Genomic DNA, 16,907 nt, shown 5'->3' with positions numbered 1-16,907 from the left:
AAGCCTTATATCTACCCAAAGCCCAGCTTCTTAACCAAGCTTAAGGGTCGGCCACATCCTTGCTTGGAGCCCAAGCAAGGGGTCGGCCAAGCCAAGCTTGGAGCCCAAGCTAGGGCCGGCCAAGGCTTGTTGTTGCCCAAGCAAGGGGCCGGCCATCCACACATAGAAAAAGGAAGTTTTATTTTTTTTGTAAAATCTTTCCTTTTATAGGGATCCATTAAAAGGATTTAAAAGGATGATTTTAATTATTAAACTTTCCTTTTTTTTTAGATCGGTCACAAAAGGAAATAAAATGGAGTTTTTATTTTGTTAAAAACTTTCCTTTTATGATGCTTTCCACATGATTTTAAAAGAGAGTTTTAAATTTTAAAATCTTTTCTTTTATAGCTTTCTACAAAGGATTAAAAGAGAGATTTGAAATCTTTCCTTATTTGTAGTTATCTATAATGTTTAAAAGAAATATTCTAATTTTAAACTTTCCTTTCTTTTGTAACCATGATATAAAAGGAGTTTTATTTTAAATCTTTTCTTTTATAGACATCCACAAAAGGATTTAAAAGAAAATATTTTAATTTTATAAAACATGTCTTTTATAGCTAACCACAAAAGGGATTTAAAAGAAAGATTTTAATTTTTTTAAAAAAATCTTTCCTTGTTTGATGCACAAGTGGTGACCGACCATGTAAAGGAATAAAAGCAAGTTTTAATTTTTTTTGTTTTAAAATTTTCCTTTTTTGGATTCACCAAGGATTATAAAAGAGAGAGAGAGGGTGCCTCATTGAGAACCAACCTAAGCCTTGCATCCTCTCTATTGTGGCCTAAACTCCTCTCTTCTATTCCCTTGGTGGTCGACCATCTTCCTTCTCTCTTCTCCTTTTGTTTTCTTTCTTAGAAGCCGGCGGCATCAAACTTGGTTTTCTCTTTGTGGTCGGTTGCTTAAAGGAGAAGAAGAAGAGAAGGAAGCTCTCTTGTCTAGCATCCCTTGGAGGTTAGTTGGTAGCTGAAACTTAGAAGCAATGGAAGAAGCTTGGGTGGATTTCATCTTGGTAGATCGTCGCCCACATGACGTCCAAGAGGAGAAGAGGAATACTACAGAAGATCAAGAGGTCTATAATCTACTAAGAAAGGTATAACTAGTTATTTGTTTCCACATCATAACTAGTTCATTTTCTTTGTATAGATCTTGAAAAACCAAACACAAGAGGCTATCAGTTTTAGGTTATCATTTTGTTATCGATTTTATGTTTCGATTTTATGTTTCGATATTGTGCTTCTATTGAGGTCTCTATAGTTAAACCTAGTTTACTGTAAGAAGTTAAATATCCGATTTCTTAGAAAGACTTTGTCTAGGAAGTGGTGGATGATCTCATACCCAAGAATGCCTAGTGTCTCGCCATGTTTAACCTGGAAGCCGATCTTTGAAATAGATATTTAATTAACTTCTGTAATATGGTTTAATTTAGGAAGATCACATCAGTCAAACTTGGAGTAAAAATGTTAAGTATCGTTTCCAATCCAAGTTTAACTTCTGAAGGACAATTTGGATTAATAATGGTAAGCATCGTTTACAATCCAAATTTAACTTCAGTAGAGCACATGGGTAGCTAGGATAGTTCTATGCTTGTACAAATTTTTGTACAGGGGAACTAGAATGGTATTCCGAGTAGCAACCAACAATGACCAGCGGAGACTCTAATCGAGCCAGAAAATCATACGCCCGGCACTTAGAAATTCATATTGTGGGTTGTAGTCAAGAGAAGGCAAGCGAGCCCGAAATCAGCTTCGGACCCCGGGACCTCGAAGGAGTGAAAGTCCCTCACGATGACACCCTCATCATCCGAGCGGAAATCGTCAACTATACAATTCACCGAATTTTTGTGGACACAGGGAGCTCGGTGAATATAATTTTCAAGAAGGCTTTCGATCAGCTCCAGATCAACCGAGGCGAGCTATTACCGATGACGACCCCACTATATGGATTCACCGGCAATGAAGTTCTGCCGATCGTCCAAGCCAAGTTGGACATATCACTCGAAGAGGAGCCTCTCAAAAGGACCAGGACCACGAACTTCATTGTGGCGGATGCCCCCTCAGCCTACAACATCATTCTGGGCCGACCGACTCTCAACGAATTCTAAGCGGTAGTCTCAACATACTACCAGAAGATCAAGTTCCCGATAGAAGACTGGGTAAGAGAGGTCAAAGGCGATCAGTTGGTCGCTCGGCGCTGTTATATCGAGATGGTCAAAACCAAAGCCAGGACCGCTCGGAAGACACCCCAACTAGAGGTAAGCGTCATCACTGAAAAGCCCCCTACTCTAGTCTATGAAGAAAAGGAAGAAGTACAGATCCACCCCTTCTGAGCGAAAGCAACGAATTTCATCACGTCCGACCTAGGAGCTGAGCAGAAGGCGGAGCTGGTCGCCTGTCTCCAACAAAACCACGATGTATTCGCGTGGTCGACGCACGAGCTCCCCGGGATATCACCGAGCGTCGTACAGCACGAGCGTCTCACTGGGCGGATAACAACACTATCCCGGTTCATCTCCAAGTCAGCCGATCGGAGCTTGTCGTTCTTCAAGATATTACACCGAGCCACCAAATTTCAATGGGACGAAAAATGTTACCGGGCGTTTGAAGAATTGAAGGAGTATGTCAATTCATTGTCTGTATTGGCTAAGCCAACTGTCGGCGAGCCACTCAGAATTTATTTATCCTCAACCGAGCATGCGGTCGGCTCGGCACTAGTTAGGTCGAATGGCGAGGAGCAGTCGGTGTGTACTTCCTGAGTCATATATTGAAAGATGTTGAATCCCGCTACACCGGTCTCTAGAAACTAGCTTTTGTGTTGGTGCTCGCCGCTCGGAAGCTTCATCCCTACTTCCTCACTCATTCCATCATCGTGATGACCAACAGTCCTTTGGGGAGGGTCCATCTCAATCCGGAAGCGTCCGGACGGCTAATCAAATGGACAACGGAGCTCAGCGAGTTTGATATCTGATCCGGCAGTAAGAATGGGGGACCACATTTAATAGAGTCAACGCCACGGGAAGGTTGAAGAGTAAAAGGTCAACCAGAGGATTGGCCGAGCGGATAAATATTGGGGCGACCGGCCGAACGGATCCGAGCGGAATCAAAGACAGCCCGACGGGGGAGTCGGGTTTCCGACGCTCATCGTAAACAAGGTCAACGGACCGAGCGGGAGGCCCGCTCGGCCGAGGCTAAAGCAGCAATGGTGAATGAACTGTCTCAGCCGAGCACGCGATGGAGTGATACCTATGCCCGGTCGGAAAAGGGCTCCTATGCCCGGTCGGATCGATGCCTGTCGAGCGGATGGACGCTCGGCTCGGGGAAAAGCAGACCAGGACAATGGGACAGTGGGGAATACCTTCTGACAGCAGGTCATACGCAGAATCAGAATACGGAAGATCTTTCTGTCCCATCAAGGACGTGCTCGGACTGTAGCAGTATGGGGTCAGGCATGGTAGAGGTCACGTGTACACCTCGGTAGGTGTGCATGAGCTTTCCTGGAGCTCTATAAGAGCCCGCAAACTTCAGAAACGCGGAAGGAAGAGAGAGGGGGGGAGCTATCGGTACGCGACTTAACCTCTTTGGAGCCACTTCATATCTTCTTCTTGCCTGACTTGAGCGTCGGAGGGCCGTCGCCGGGGACCCCTCCCCGGCCCGGCTTCCTTGCAGGTTCGCCGGAGACCTGTTTAGCGCTTCAGAGCGCGCGAGGAGCCAGCAGAGAGCGCCACGTCCCCAGCGTCCGTTGATTCAGCATTCGGACAGGATCAAATTGGCGCCGTCTGTGGGAACGCGCCTGCATCCGAGTGGAAGAGATGGACAAAGCTGGACGACCCCACACCGTGGCACTCTCTCAAGAGGGATTGGACGCTCTAATCAAGGCAAGAGCAGCTAAGCCCGTGGAGCAGCAGAAACAAAAAGCGCAAGCCAAACGCCTCGAGCAACAGGCAACGGCAGCATCATTAGGCCGAGCGGAAGTACATCTCCGACCGGAAAATATCTCAACATGTGGCCGAGATAAAGGTCCGGTCGGCAGTCAATGGGAAGCACCACTTGCCCAAGGGCATTACAGGTCGGCAACCTAGTATGGAAAAAGGCAAAGCCGGTTGGAAGAGATGGGCAAGTTGAAGACTCCTTGAGCGGGCCCCTCCAAAGTCATCGAGAAGCTCCGCTCGGGTTCCCATTATTTGGAACACAAAGACGGGCGACCCGAAAAATTCTGCCATCCTCATGGCCTTGATGGGTTTCGATGAGTACATCGTATCCTCACTCCACAGGTATTCGGGAGTCGAGAAACTGAATCAGATCCTCTGCTGGTCGGCAGGTTAGTTTTCCAGCTATATTTTATTTCGGTCATAGAATTTCAGTTCCTCAAGCGAAGGCCCCGCGCCGTTCGGCCGGAGGTATATTAGCCGAGCCACAGGCTCGATGATGAAGGCCCCGAGCCGATCGGCCGGAGGTTAATTAGCCGAGCCACAGGCTCGATAACGAAGGCCCCGAGCCATTTGGCCGGAGGTATAATATCCGAGCCAAGCGCTCGACGAGCGAAGGCCCCGCGCCGTTCGGCCGGAGGTTAAGTAGCCGAGCCACAGGCTCGATGACGAAGGCCCCGAGCCGTTCGGCCGGAGGTTAATTAGCCGAGCCACAGGCTCGATGACGAAGGCCCCGAGCGGTTCGGCCGAAGGTTAATTAGCCGAGCGACAGGCTCGATAGCGAAGGCCCCGCGCCGTTCGGCAGGAGGTAAATTATCCGAGCCAAGCGCTCGACGAACGAAGGCCCCGAGCCGTTCGGCCGGAGGTATAATATCCGAGCCAAGCGCTCGACCAACGAAGGTCCCGAGCCGTTCGGCCGGAGTACGATATCCGAGCTGGGGGAAAGGTGCGCCAAATGTAAATTTATATACATTTCGGTCGCCTATGTCCTTGTAATGCAGGCAGCAAAATTAATTCAAAGGATGGCCAATGGGTTTGCCGAGCAGCCGCATTAAAGTTAGCCTTAAATAGGCCGTCGAGCTCCGACGTTAAATATCGAGAGACGAGCCGGCGTCTATAAACGTCCGAGCGGAAGACCATCGAACTCCGACGTTAAATATCGAGAGACGAGCCGGCGTCTATAAACGTCCGAGCGGAAGACCGTCGAGCTCCGACGTTAAATATCGAGAGACGAGCCGGTGTCTATAAACATCCGAGCGGAAGACCGTCGAGCTCCGACGTTAAATATCGAGAGACGAGCCGGTCGGAGGATGCCAACTACATATTGCAAGAGATACACCAAGGGTCCTGTGGAGGACACTCGGGCGGCCGCTCATTGGCAAGGAAGATTTTACTTGCCGGATACTTCTGGCCGGCCCTCCAGGAGGACGCCGCTTGGACGGTTGCCACCTACTTGTCCTGCCAGAAGTATCATAACCTCTTGCACCGGTTGACCGAGGAGATGAAGGCGACCATAGTGGCTTGTCCATTCGACCAGTGGGCCATGGACATCGTAGGGCCCTTCCCCATGGCGACGGGCCAGAGTAAGTTCTTGCTCGTCGCGGTGGACTATTTCTCTAAATGGGTTGAAGTCGAGCCGCTGGCGAGGATAACCGAGCAAATGGTCATGAAGTTCATTTGGCAGCACATCATTTGTCGGTTCGGGATCCCGCACTAGCTCATCTCCGATAATGGGAGGCAATTCATGGGACAGAGGCTCAAGGAGTGGTGCAAATGGTACGACATTTAGCAAGTCTTCACTTTGGTAGCCTACCCTAAGAGCAATGGGCAAGCGGAGGTCGCCAACCGCGAAATACTTCGGATCCTACGCGTTCGGATCGACCACGTCGGAGGGAGTTGGGTAGATGAACTCCCTAGCGTGCAATGGGCGATCCACATGACTCCCAAGGAAGGGATCGGGGTAACGCCCTTCCACCTGGTATATGGCGGTGAAGCGGTCGTCCCCATCGAAGTCGGGGTTGAATCCGACCGGATATAGCACTACAACGAAGACAACGCCGAGCAGAGGCTTTTGGAGCTAGACCTAGTGGACGAGGCACGTGCTAAAGCAGCCGTCCAGTTGATGGCCTACCGCCAAAGAATGAAGCAGAACTACAATCGAAGGGTGATCCCAAGGTCGTTCCAGATTGACGACTTGGTATAGAAGAAAGTGAAGTCGATCGGCGACGTCACCAAGATGGAAGCTCCATGGGCTGGACCCTTCAGGGTCATGGAAAAGCTTTGCTCGGGCGCCTATTACTTAGAGGACGAGGATGGGCGACGGCTAGAGTGTCCATGGAGCGCGAACCATCTTCACCCTTACCGAGCCAGATGAGAGGTGCGCTGATGTGATCAATGAACCTTTATATCCCTATGTTCCTTGAATGCAGGACAGGAAATAAAAGATTAAGCTTCCAATTGTTTTGTGTCGAAAGGCCTAAAAAATTGTCGAGCGGCGACGTTAAACCCCTGTCTTCACCGAACCGTCGAGCGGTGACGTTAAACCCCTGTCTTCACCAAATCGTCAAGCGACGACGTTAAACCCCTGTCTTCACCGAACTATCGAGCGGTGACCTTAAACTCCTGTCTTCACCAAATCATTGAGCGGCGACATTAAACCTCTATCTTAACCGAACCGTAGAGCGGCAACGTTAAACCCCTGTCTTCACTGAACCATCGAGTGGCGACGTTAAACCCCAGTCTCCACCGATGGTCGAGCGACGACCTTAAACCCAAGAGGTATGACCCTACTAATTTTATCAGTGGTCGAACTACAACCCGAGCTCGGATATACTGTCCACTCAGGAGGATACAGTCAAAAACTTCACTAATGGCGAAGAGAGCAAGACAAACCGATGGTTATGCTGACCGGGGGGATCAAAAGCGGGCATACGAACAAGGAAAAATTTACATAGAAAAAAAGAGAAGATCTTTCATTAAGAAGAAGTGGAACAGCAGAGCGGTTGGCTTACAAACATACTTCAAAAATTTTCTTACAAACTCTCCGCCTCACTCAAGATAATCGAAGACGTCATCAGGCATTGAGTCATTGAGTTGGCTGCGATTGATGGCGTCGTCAGTCAAGGCCTCGGGGAGGTGACCATTCACCTTGAGCTGACTGATCATCCCGTCCACAGCCAATTCAAAGGCTTGGACGATCCGACGGATGACCTTGTCGGTAAAGTGGTCTGAGCGAAGGTACTCCTGTTTCATGACTACAAATCGGCTCAGCTCTTCCTGTTGGTAGACCGTCAGGGCAGAACGGGAGGCTTTCAGGGCATCTTCGGCATCCTTGAGTTTCTTATTCAGAGACTCCTCTCTAGCCGCTTGGCAGGCCCGCTTGGCGATCAGATAGTCCTCGGCTTCTTTAAGATTTTGGGAGAGCTTCCGAACCTCCTGATTCTTTATCTCTAGGTCGACAATGGCTCGCTATTTCTTTGTAGTGGCCAGCTCGAGCTTTTTGTCATAGGTCTTCAACTGTGTCTCGATCTGGCCCAGCCTGATAGTCTGGTCGGCCGACTTCTGCTGCTCTACCACAAGGAGTTGTTAGGCCTTCTCCAGATCGGCCTGTAGCTGCGCAACCGATGTCCCCTGGGAGGAAGACGTGCCACCAAAAATCTTGAGCTTTTTCAGCTCTTCCTCCACAAGGGCAAGTCGTTGGCATATGGTCACACTCTCCATCCAGTACTGTAGGGGAACAGAAAAATATTAACGCCGATCGGAGAAAAATTATGAAATGATGAAATACGTACCCCAGTGGACATCTGTAGATGGTTGTTGCTGAGCTGCTCAGGAGACATCGTGGCCGCTCAGGCCCTCGCCTCCTCCCAAATACTGGCGAGTGGCCCGCAGATTAGAATCTCGTGTTCTGGGGTGCTCAGACAGGTGCACTACTCCAGATAGTCTTCTGTTGGAAGGTTGAGGGTCACGGTCACCGAGCGTCGGCCGCTCGGGTCCGATAAGGAGGAAATCGCTGGCCAGAAGGAGCAACAGTCGATGCTGGGTCGATCCTGGACACCAGTGGTGTCCGTTGAGTTCAGGGCGGAGGCAGAGACGCTATGGGTCACACAACGATAGCCTCCGGAGGCAGATCGGTCAAGGAGGGTGTCCAATCGGAGGAAGTGGCCTCCATTGTTTTAGGGATGGTCGCTGGAGATGAGGTACTAACCCGCTCGATGGTACCCACGGCTGAGGTAGCGGATCAGGAGGTGTTTTCCGTACGGCGCCTCTTACGCCTGATGATTGGCAAACCATCATCCGAAGACTCGGTACCTTCGGTCCGAGCGATGGGCTGTGCTTCGAGAGTTGGGGGCGGCTCAGCAACTTCTTCGATGCTAGCCATCTGAACGGCGGTGGGGGTCTCCCCACTCTCGGCTTGCATGCCTTCGTGGGAGCCAACTGACGTCAGGCCAAGGCTCGTCATTTCCTTGGCAGCAACCGCTTTGATCTCAACATCTTTCAGCTTCGTCAGTCCGATCGTGCGTGCTTGCATCATGACTTTGGTTGAAAAGGAAAAAAGTAAATCAGTTAGACTCAAGAGAAAGGAGCCAAGAAATTTCATATCTAAGTCGCTCGGGGGCCTCGTGCGAATTGAACTCAGCCCGAAGATATACATAACGTCCTCTAGCAGCAGCTTGTGGATGTCATATTTCTGACCAGCCAGCATGCTCGCGGCGTGAAGGTAATCCGGTCAGCTCTTGTACTTCTTCAGGTCAGGCTGAGGTGGTAGTCCGACCTGCCACTGGGTCCGGAAGCTTGGTCGTTCGGGAAGTCACATGAAGAAGAAATACTCCTTCCAGTGTTTATTGGAAGTGGGCATCTTATCGAAGAATAGTAGCCTGATCCAAGACTGAAAGAGATAGGTCCCCAGCTCAGACTGCTTGGGGTAGTAGAAATAATGAAAGACTTGGGGGGTCAAAGGGATGTCGTTCAGCCAGAACAAGACAACAACGTCGCACAGCAGACGAAAGGAATTTGGTACTAGTTGGGGGAGAGGAACACGGAAATAATTACAAACTTCGATGACAAAGGGGTGGATAGGAAATCACAGGCCGGCTACAAACTGGTCTCGGAACAAGAAGATGGTACCGGTCGACGAGTAATTTGGCCGATTGGATGAAGAAGCCAAAATGACCTCATGATCATAAGGGATTCCGAAGGCGTTTCTATAGCTTTCAGCGTCACCCGCATCGAACCTGGTCTCCATGGTAGAATATTAGAGCCCAGGCGAGGGGTCTGACGGCTGTGAAGAACTGACCATTGTCGGAAAATAAGAAAACAGAGAGTTCGACGAAGAGAAATACAAACAGAAAACACCGCGAGCGCAAGAGAAACACAGAGCTACTAGGGTCGCAACAGATCGAAGATAGGAAACAGAGAGGATTCGGAGGAGCTTACAGAAGAGTAGCCGATGCTGGGGAGAGCAAATAGTCGTCGGAGCACTAGTTACGCAGGGGAACACCGGCAACAATCGCGGAGGAGGCAGAGTAAGAAGATGAAGCCACCGTCGCTACTTTATAAAGCTTGAGCTCGGCCGACCGGGGTCGTCCGATCTAGGTCACGGAAGCCGAGGCGTAGATCCAGCCATTGAATTCAAACTATCAAACGTCACATCAACATTTGTCGCTTCAGGCGTGCAGTGACGACGGCAATGACACGTGGCACACGCCTATAGGACAGCATTTAATGAACGCCATTAACAGGCGTGGACGGGTGCTCGGCTTTAATGGAGATGATTTGCACGAATTCCGAAGGGATTCAGATGATGTCAGCATTGATCGCTCTCAACCAAGGATAGAAACTGCAAATTGCTCCAAATGAAAGTGTGAGAAGTACCGATCGACCTTAATGAGCAATCTCAGGGATGTCCGACACCCTCAGGCGGACCGGTCGGAGCCCAACCAGCATCACGGTCGATCGGCCAACCGATCTCTAGACCGGCTTGTCTAGTCTGTCGGACTTGCAGCCTCCTTCGACTAGACTTGAGGGGGAGGCATGTGATCCTGTGATGAGGAGGGGCTAGCTCATCAGTGGGGTCAATGGCACGGTGGAGGACAAAGTCAAGACGGTCAACCTTACGTGATCATCCAAGCGGGCAATTCACTTTCCCGACTAAGAGGGAGAGTATCCGACCGGATGTCAGTACAGCTCGGACACGAACCGAGCTTCCGGCGCTCAAACAGACAAGGTATGGGTCGAGCGGCCAGCCCACTTAGACTCACATCGGCAAAACATTGACGATCGAGCAGACTACATTCAGATATAGCTCCGGCCTGCATAACATGGAGCCAGGACAGTGGGATGCTGGTCGAGCGGTCATTCCGTTCGGCCCAAGGACAAGACCCGCTGAACGGCCAAGGGTTGGATGAGCAGTCATCCCGCTCGACCTACTAACAGACAAAAAGAGTATCAGTCGATATCCTCATAATGACTCGCGCCACCGATAGACGGCATGGTTGGCGGCATGGACAAGCAGAGGATCGTACGAAGTTTCCACTGTCCTGTCAGAGATATGCTTGGGTCGTTAAGGTATGATGTCAGGGATACTTTTCTGACATGTCTTTTTAGGGTATGCTTTGAGGATAGTGCACGCCTCGAGGAGTGTGCACGCGCTTCCCCGAAGTCCTATATAAAGGGCTCCAAACTTTGACGGAGGTATGCATAATCTCTACTATAGCTACAGTTACTCTGTCATTTTGTTTCCTCGTTTCTCCTACATTGCCGGTGTTTGACTTGAGTGTCAGAGGACCATCGCCGGGGAACCCCTCCCCGGCTCGGCACTGACGTTGTTGTGGTTGCAGACTTCATTGACGAGGAGTCCACCAACGATCAACGGAAGTGTCACGTCCCCAGCATCTATTAATTGCCTCGACTCTCGGACAGGATCATAGAAGAAGGTCTTCTGCAAGAGTTAGGTGACAAACTAAAGTCACGTCTCAATGGGGAGAGGAGAAAAAGAGGAAGAAGCTCAACAATTCAAGTATGCCCCAATTGAACTTTGACTTCTTCTTATACTAATTTATCCTGCAATGACCATTTCCATAATAAGGCTCATAACTCGTTAACAACCCATCAATATTAACAAATCGGGCTATTGAATTACACATGTAATCCATATTTGATAACTTAAACCTCCATAATACACCATGTATTAAATTACTTAATGTGGTTTGATTCTTTATGACAATTATGTGTGTTATTAATTCATATGAAACCCCACCAAATAGACTTAATCCTTCATGCTCGCTTAGATTGTTAAGGTGATGATTTTGACGAGATGGGAACATGCAGATTCGTTCCCAATCCATGTGGGTCCAAAACAGAACCGAATCCTATGTTTGATTGGGACAGCCAGTCACAATAGATCTTTCGTTATCAATCTCTTTTTACTTAAACCGTCATCGTTAGGCTGTTCAATCTCACCACTTTATAAAAGAGGAAAACAATAAGCCTCGAGACAGATGCGAGATGAAAGGTATGTATTTCGGTCGTATGCATACTCTGGACGGTGGAACACTAATTTGAGGTTGGTCCAGTACTTCACCTTGTGAATTCCATTGCTTCAAGTGACTTAAATCCTAACGACTTGCATGATTTAGACCTTGAAGTAGATACATTATGTGCATAAAAGTTAAGACTTTGTTTTAACATTGATATTCATAAGCTAGACAAGTAAGATATTTGGTAATTTTGATTTCAATCTCATTATACTTAAACCAAATGCCTTTGTAGCATGTAAGGTACTTCTAACAAAATGCACGAGTGGCCAGTGCTTCTTTTCCATTGTTGTTTATAGATTCTTTGGACTCCTAATAGCAGTACTGACTAATGATACTATTTCAACATTTCTCAGGGATCTTTTATTCAGTCAAAAGGTTCTTTCTTCTGTTCTCAATTTGAATCCACTGCTTGTCACTGTCACCACAACTAGCTGCTAAACACTTGACGACAAAGGTTGGATTGATCCTCTAGCTGAAAATTTTACAAGCAGACAGACAAGGTATGCTATTTCTTGCTCAAGAGCCTATTTTGGGTCCATCACTGGATCAGTCTCATGCTCTTCTGTCAAGGAGGATCCATCCAGAGGAGCCATGCATCAGTGGCAAATTCCTTGAGAAGTGTTGACATTTGCACCTTGTCTTTTCAAAGGGTTAGTGAAACTCTATCGACCATATCATAGGATTTCTTTAAGGAGTTATCCTCCATTTTCATTCCCTTCTCCCTTTAGGCATTATGCCCATTGATCCTGTCAAAAAGTTGAGAAGATGGACCTGTCGATATAACGTATCTGGAAGATTGACCACATCCCCATGACCTGGCTGATGAGTTGTCTTCTGTGTTGACCAAGTCGTCCGGAGTCCTCTGGTCAACAGTACCTATAGCCAGGGACTGGGTTGTCCCAGTCTCTGGTACCCCGGTGCTCGAGGTGAATCCCACGAATATGTAAGCAATCTAATAATAATAATAGAATAGCGACATAAATGCAAGATATGCACAGTGACGTACCCTGGCCCCGGGGGGAGGCGCCCTCGGATAGATCGATGAGCTGATCGCGCTGCTGCTCGAGTCGTCGTGGCCCTGACAAGTAGATGGGTGTGAACCAGCTGAGAAGTCGGAACTGAGGGTGACGACGCGGAATCCGGTGCATCATGGATCAGGGAGGCAGCATGTATGTCGAGACATGACAACGGCACTTAGGCCGGAATACCACAACGGCTTGCAGGCCAATAGACGGCAAGCAGGCTGGATAGTACCAATAACTCCCAATCACAATAGAGATACAAAATACTGCGGCTCGGCGGTCGGAACACAGCACACAGAACATAGCACAAATCACCAAGGTAGTATGCCAACATGTGGCCCGAAGGCCGGATCAGCGATGGCTCGGCAGCGCTGGATGGTCGGATCTGGCGATGAGGGGGCCAACAGCAGCGACGACGTTGTACCCAAAAGCTGATGTGGTGCCACCGACGTAGGCCGTGGGTATACGGGTGGCTGTCGCCGGAGATGACAACGGAGGGAGGCAGTGGCCCTTAGAGGTGGCGGCAATGGCCGCTGGACCCCGTGGTGGCCGATGGGGGCAGCCGTCGGTGGCAGCGGCAGATGTCGCCGGATGCGACAAAGTCACCGGGGAAGAAGAGGTGAGCTGGCGGCGGACAGTTACTACCGGCGAGAAAAAAGGGGAGCAAGGATGTTGTGGGAGGGCACGCTGCGTGAGGAAGGCAGCGCCGAGTCCATCCGCTGGCGGCGCTGCGAGGAGAAGGGTCGTGGAGATGTTGCTGCCCGCAGCAAGGTGGGCAGCGTCCGGAGCCCTCCGACGACGGTAGTGGCGTCGGCGCCCGCGACGTCTCAGTGGAGGAAGGGACGAAGGCTAGGAGTGGGGACACCAGTGACGCTGGCGGTGGCAAGGAAAGGCCACGGGTGTGGAGCTCTAGCCGGAGGCAGCAGCGGCGACGGCATCTAGAGGGAAATGATGGCGGTGGCGCGATGCCGGCGTCAAGAGGAGGAGGAGAGCAGCGGAGGTGGTGGCTGGCGAAGGCCAGAGTTGCGAGGAGTGTGGGAAGGAGAATTCCTGTTGACAGCGAAAACAAGCCCGAACCAGCCCCCCTTTTTCCCGCTGTGAACAGTGCTTCCTTTAAGCACCAAAAACCCTAGATGCCTAAAGACCAAAATACCCCTCCCCCCTTCTCCTAATCCCTGCTACGCCCTCAATCTACATTCACATCACAAGTCTTCCCTTCAAGTCTAGTCGAAGGATGCGTGAGTCCGACTGACTGGATAGTCTACCGCCAAAGCTGAATCACTCTCGATAATAGAGTTGAATCGCTGAACCCATAAGGCGACGCGAATGGTCGCTATAGTAATGGTGTCACAATCGATGTCAGGCGAACCGCGAAAAATAATACCGCATCGATCACTGGACAGATGTCGCATGGTCGACCGAGCAACAAGCGAGCTGTCGATCGGGCGACCGAAAAAGTGTCGACCGAGCAATCGGAAGGATGTCTAGATAGACGTCGGGCGACTGATGCCGAGCGCGCAACCGCGAAGATGCCGACCTGACGACTGAGCGAGTGATGCCGAATGAAACTATCATGTGGCTAAGTGGACGATCTGTCACGCCCCGGGGGAGTCCCTGTCTGAAGAAATTTCGGCAGCATCTCCCCTGTATGGCGGACAATCTGAAACTTTCTACATCGGCCCCAGGGCCACACATACATCGGCCAACACGGTCGGAACAATAACAATAATAAATAAGCAACAATCACACATCCAACATCCACGCAGTTTAATAGTGAACAACTAAGAAGCAATAATAAGAAGACTCAAAAACAACCCTACTCAACTACACTCATAAAGCACAAAACTGATGTCCTACTCCACTACACTCATAAAGCTTAAATCCGACGATAAAATCAACTTACCTCTTCTGTCGTCTAGGCAGGCGTGTAGTAAAACAAATCCAAATAAGCTCATCGACAGTATCCATAAGGTAAACCAATACAAGTCCAGATAGTGCAATAAGAGACATAACAAAAAGATCAAATAACTCTGGGTCTTCAGGGGACTAGCGACTGGAACTCTCCGGACAGCATCAACCTGAAAATAACAACGGAGGAGGGTGTGAGTCCAACACTCAGCGGGTATCAACTGATATGCATAATAAAGAAAATAACAACTAGCACTAATCATGCGTACAGTCTCCTGATACAAGAAGGATAAAAACAACTGAAACAAATAGGAGAAAACTGTACTAACCAGGACCAAGGTATAAGTACAACAGGGTCGTCAGACTGAGAGTGTCATAATCCTGTATGCATGTCAATCATATGCATCCATATAAATGTAACAAGTAAATGCAGCAAACACAAGCAATAAATGCATCATGCATATGATGCAAATGTCATGGTCACCCCTGATGTCAGTCAGTCATCTCACACACAATGGTGAGACCGAGTGGATAGGGTTGTGACAATCGTGCACTCTGCCATCACTGCCCCTGATGAGTGACCGAGTGGACGGGATGCTATCGGAGTACACCTATCCTCCTACCCCAAATCATAAATGGAGGAGCTCAATGCTCTCATCTCCCGGTACACGATGACGGGGAGGAATCTCTGCCGGCTACCACGCTGCGTCACACTACCCATGAGCGGACCAATGGAGCCAAACAGAGTCCAACCGCCTGTCGGCTACTACGTTGCTACACTAAACCAGCGGAGCCAAACAGAGCAGAACTGTCTGCCGGCTACCACGCTGAGTCACCAGACCAACAGAGCCAAACAGCAGAACTGTCACACACCTGTCTGATATACCATTAACCCATGAGTGGTGGTGTGTACAGATACATGTAACTGGCGATGTGCTCGACAATAATGGAGCAAACTATCGCACAGCATGCAATCATGCGGGATGATGCATGACACTAAACATGGCAATATCCTGAATAGCATAGCAATATGCATACATAAATATAAAATGTGTACCATAGGACAATGACCAAATCAAAGGTACACAAATCAGATAAGGTATCAAAAACCCTAAGTCCTGAACATAATAAATAATATGGTTGTGTCACTACCTCTATAAGTATGTATAATCAGGTAAATACTAACATGATGTGCATAGCAAATAAACAAGCAAGCATGTAACAGATCAAGTAGTGATCAACCGAAGCAAATAAGAAACACAATCATTGCTATTTGTTAAAAATATTATTATGCATATCAAATGACATAAAGTCAAAGTACCCGCCTCCAAATTAAAAAGTCCAAACCGGTAGTCGAGATACTCGTCTCGCGTCAACCTCCTGTAGTAAATCGTATAGTTTAACTAAGTTAATTATAAACAAATAGCTAAACAAATTCCTAATCCACCGACCATCTAGGGTTAGCTTCATTAACCCTAATTACACCCTTAGATTAATTCTAAACCTAAGTTAACAATTATTGCTAACACAACTAGCAATCATCTACAATAAAGATCAAAACCCTAAACCTTACCTCAATTCACAATCCAAGTGACTGCGGTGAAAGGTTGCTTGCTGCTAAAATTTGAACAAGAAATCTTCACAACCGTGCTTGTTGATCCACAGCACACAAAAGCCCGCTGTAATCCTTCCTTCAATTCACAACCAAGGAAGTTTACTGCCGGAAAGGATTAGCGCCTGGAAATCAAGTACTCCACAGCCTAACTCTGTTGGGACTGTTCCACACATCAGCACAATAGCCACAACTAAAACAAGATCTTAAAGGAACACCTACCTTAATCTGGCCACTGAAGGCCCTCGATCAACGATGGCAACAAGCTCCCAGGCGCTATTGGCGGTGCTAGGTCCAAAGACGTCGGTGCTCAGTGGCTGGCACAGAGGAGGCAAATCTGTGGTGGGTCGAACCTGGTGGTCGGCGATGAAGAGAAGGCACGACTGGTGTTGCGATTGGAAGTTAGGGCTCACCGAAGGACTGCGGTGTCGCGAGTCCAAGAAGGAGGAAGTCGGTCGGCTGTCGTCGCTAGGGCAAAGGGAAGGGCTCTGCTCGGCGATCGGAGGAAGGGGCTCGGCTTCACAGAGAAGAGGAAGAAGTAGGAGATAGCCGGCGGTGTCGTCGGGTGGAGAAGGTGCAGAGAGGAGGGGAGAAATGGCATCGGCGCAAGGAAGAAGAGAAATAGAAGGCAAGGAGAAGAACCACCTTGAGCGGTTAGGGCACGAGAGGGCTTCGACGGGGATCGGTGTCGGCCACGCGCACGGGGAAGGAGAAAAGCAATTAAAGAAAAGAAGAAAAAGAAATAAAAAGGAAAAGAAAACTTTTCCTCGTTAAAATGGGGTAGCCTAAACAGGCTTTCCCGGGTCCCGCTTTTTATCCCCGTTAATTCGTCCATACGAGCTCCGAAAAATTCCTGAAAAGTTTTCAA

This window comes from Zingiber officinale, chromosome 7A, assembly GCF_018446385.1.
Source record: "Zingiber officinale cultivar Zhangliang chromosome 7A, Zo_v1.1, whole genome shotgun sequence".
In the NCBI taxonomy this organism is placed as follows: domain Eukaryota; kingdom Viridiplantae; phylum Streptophyta; class Magnoliopsida; order Zingiberales; family Zingiberaceae; genus Zingiber; species Zingiber officinale.
The sequence above is the reverse complement of the archived record's forward strand: the minus strand, read 5'-3'. Positions refer to the sequence as shown.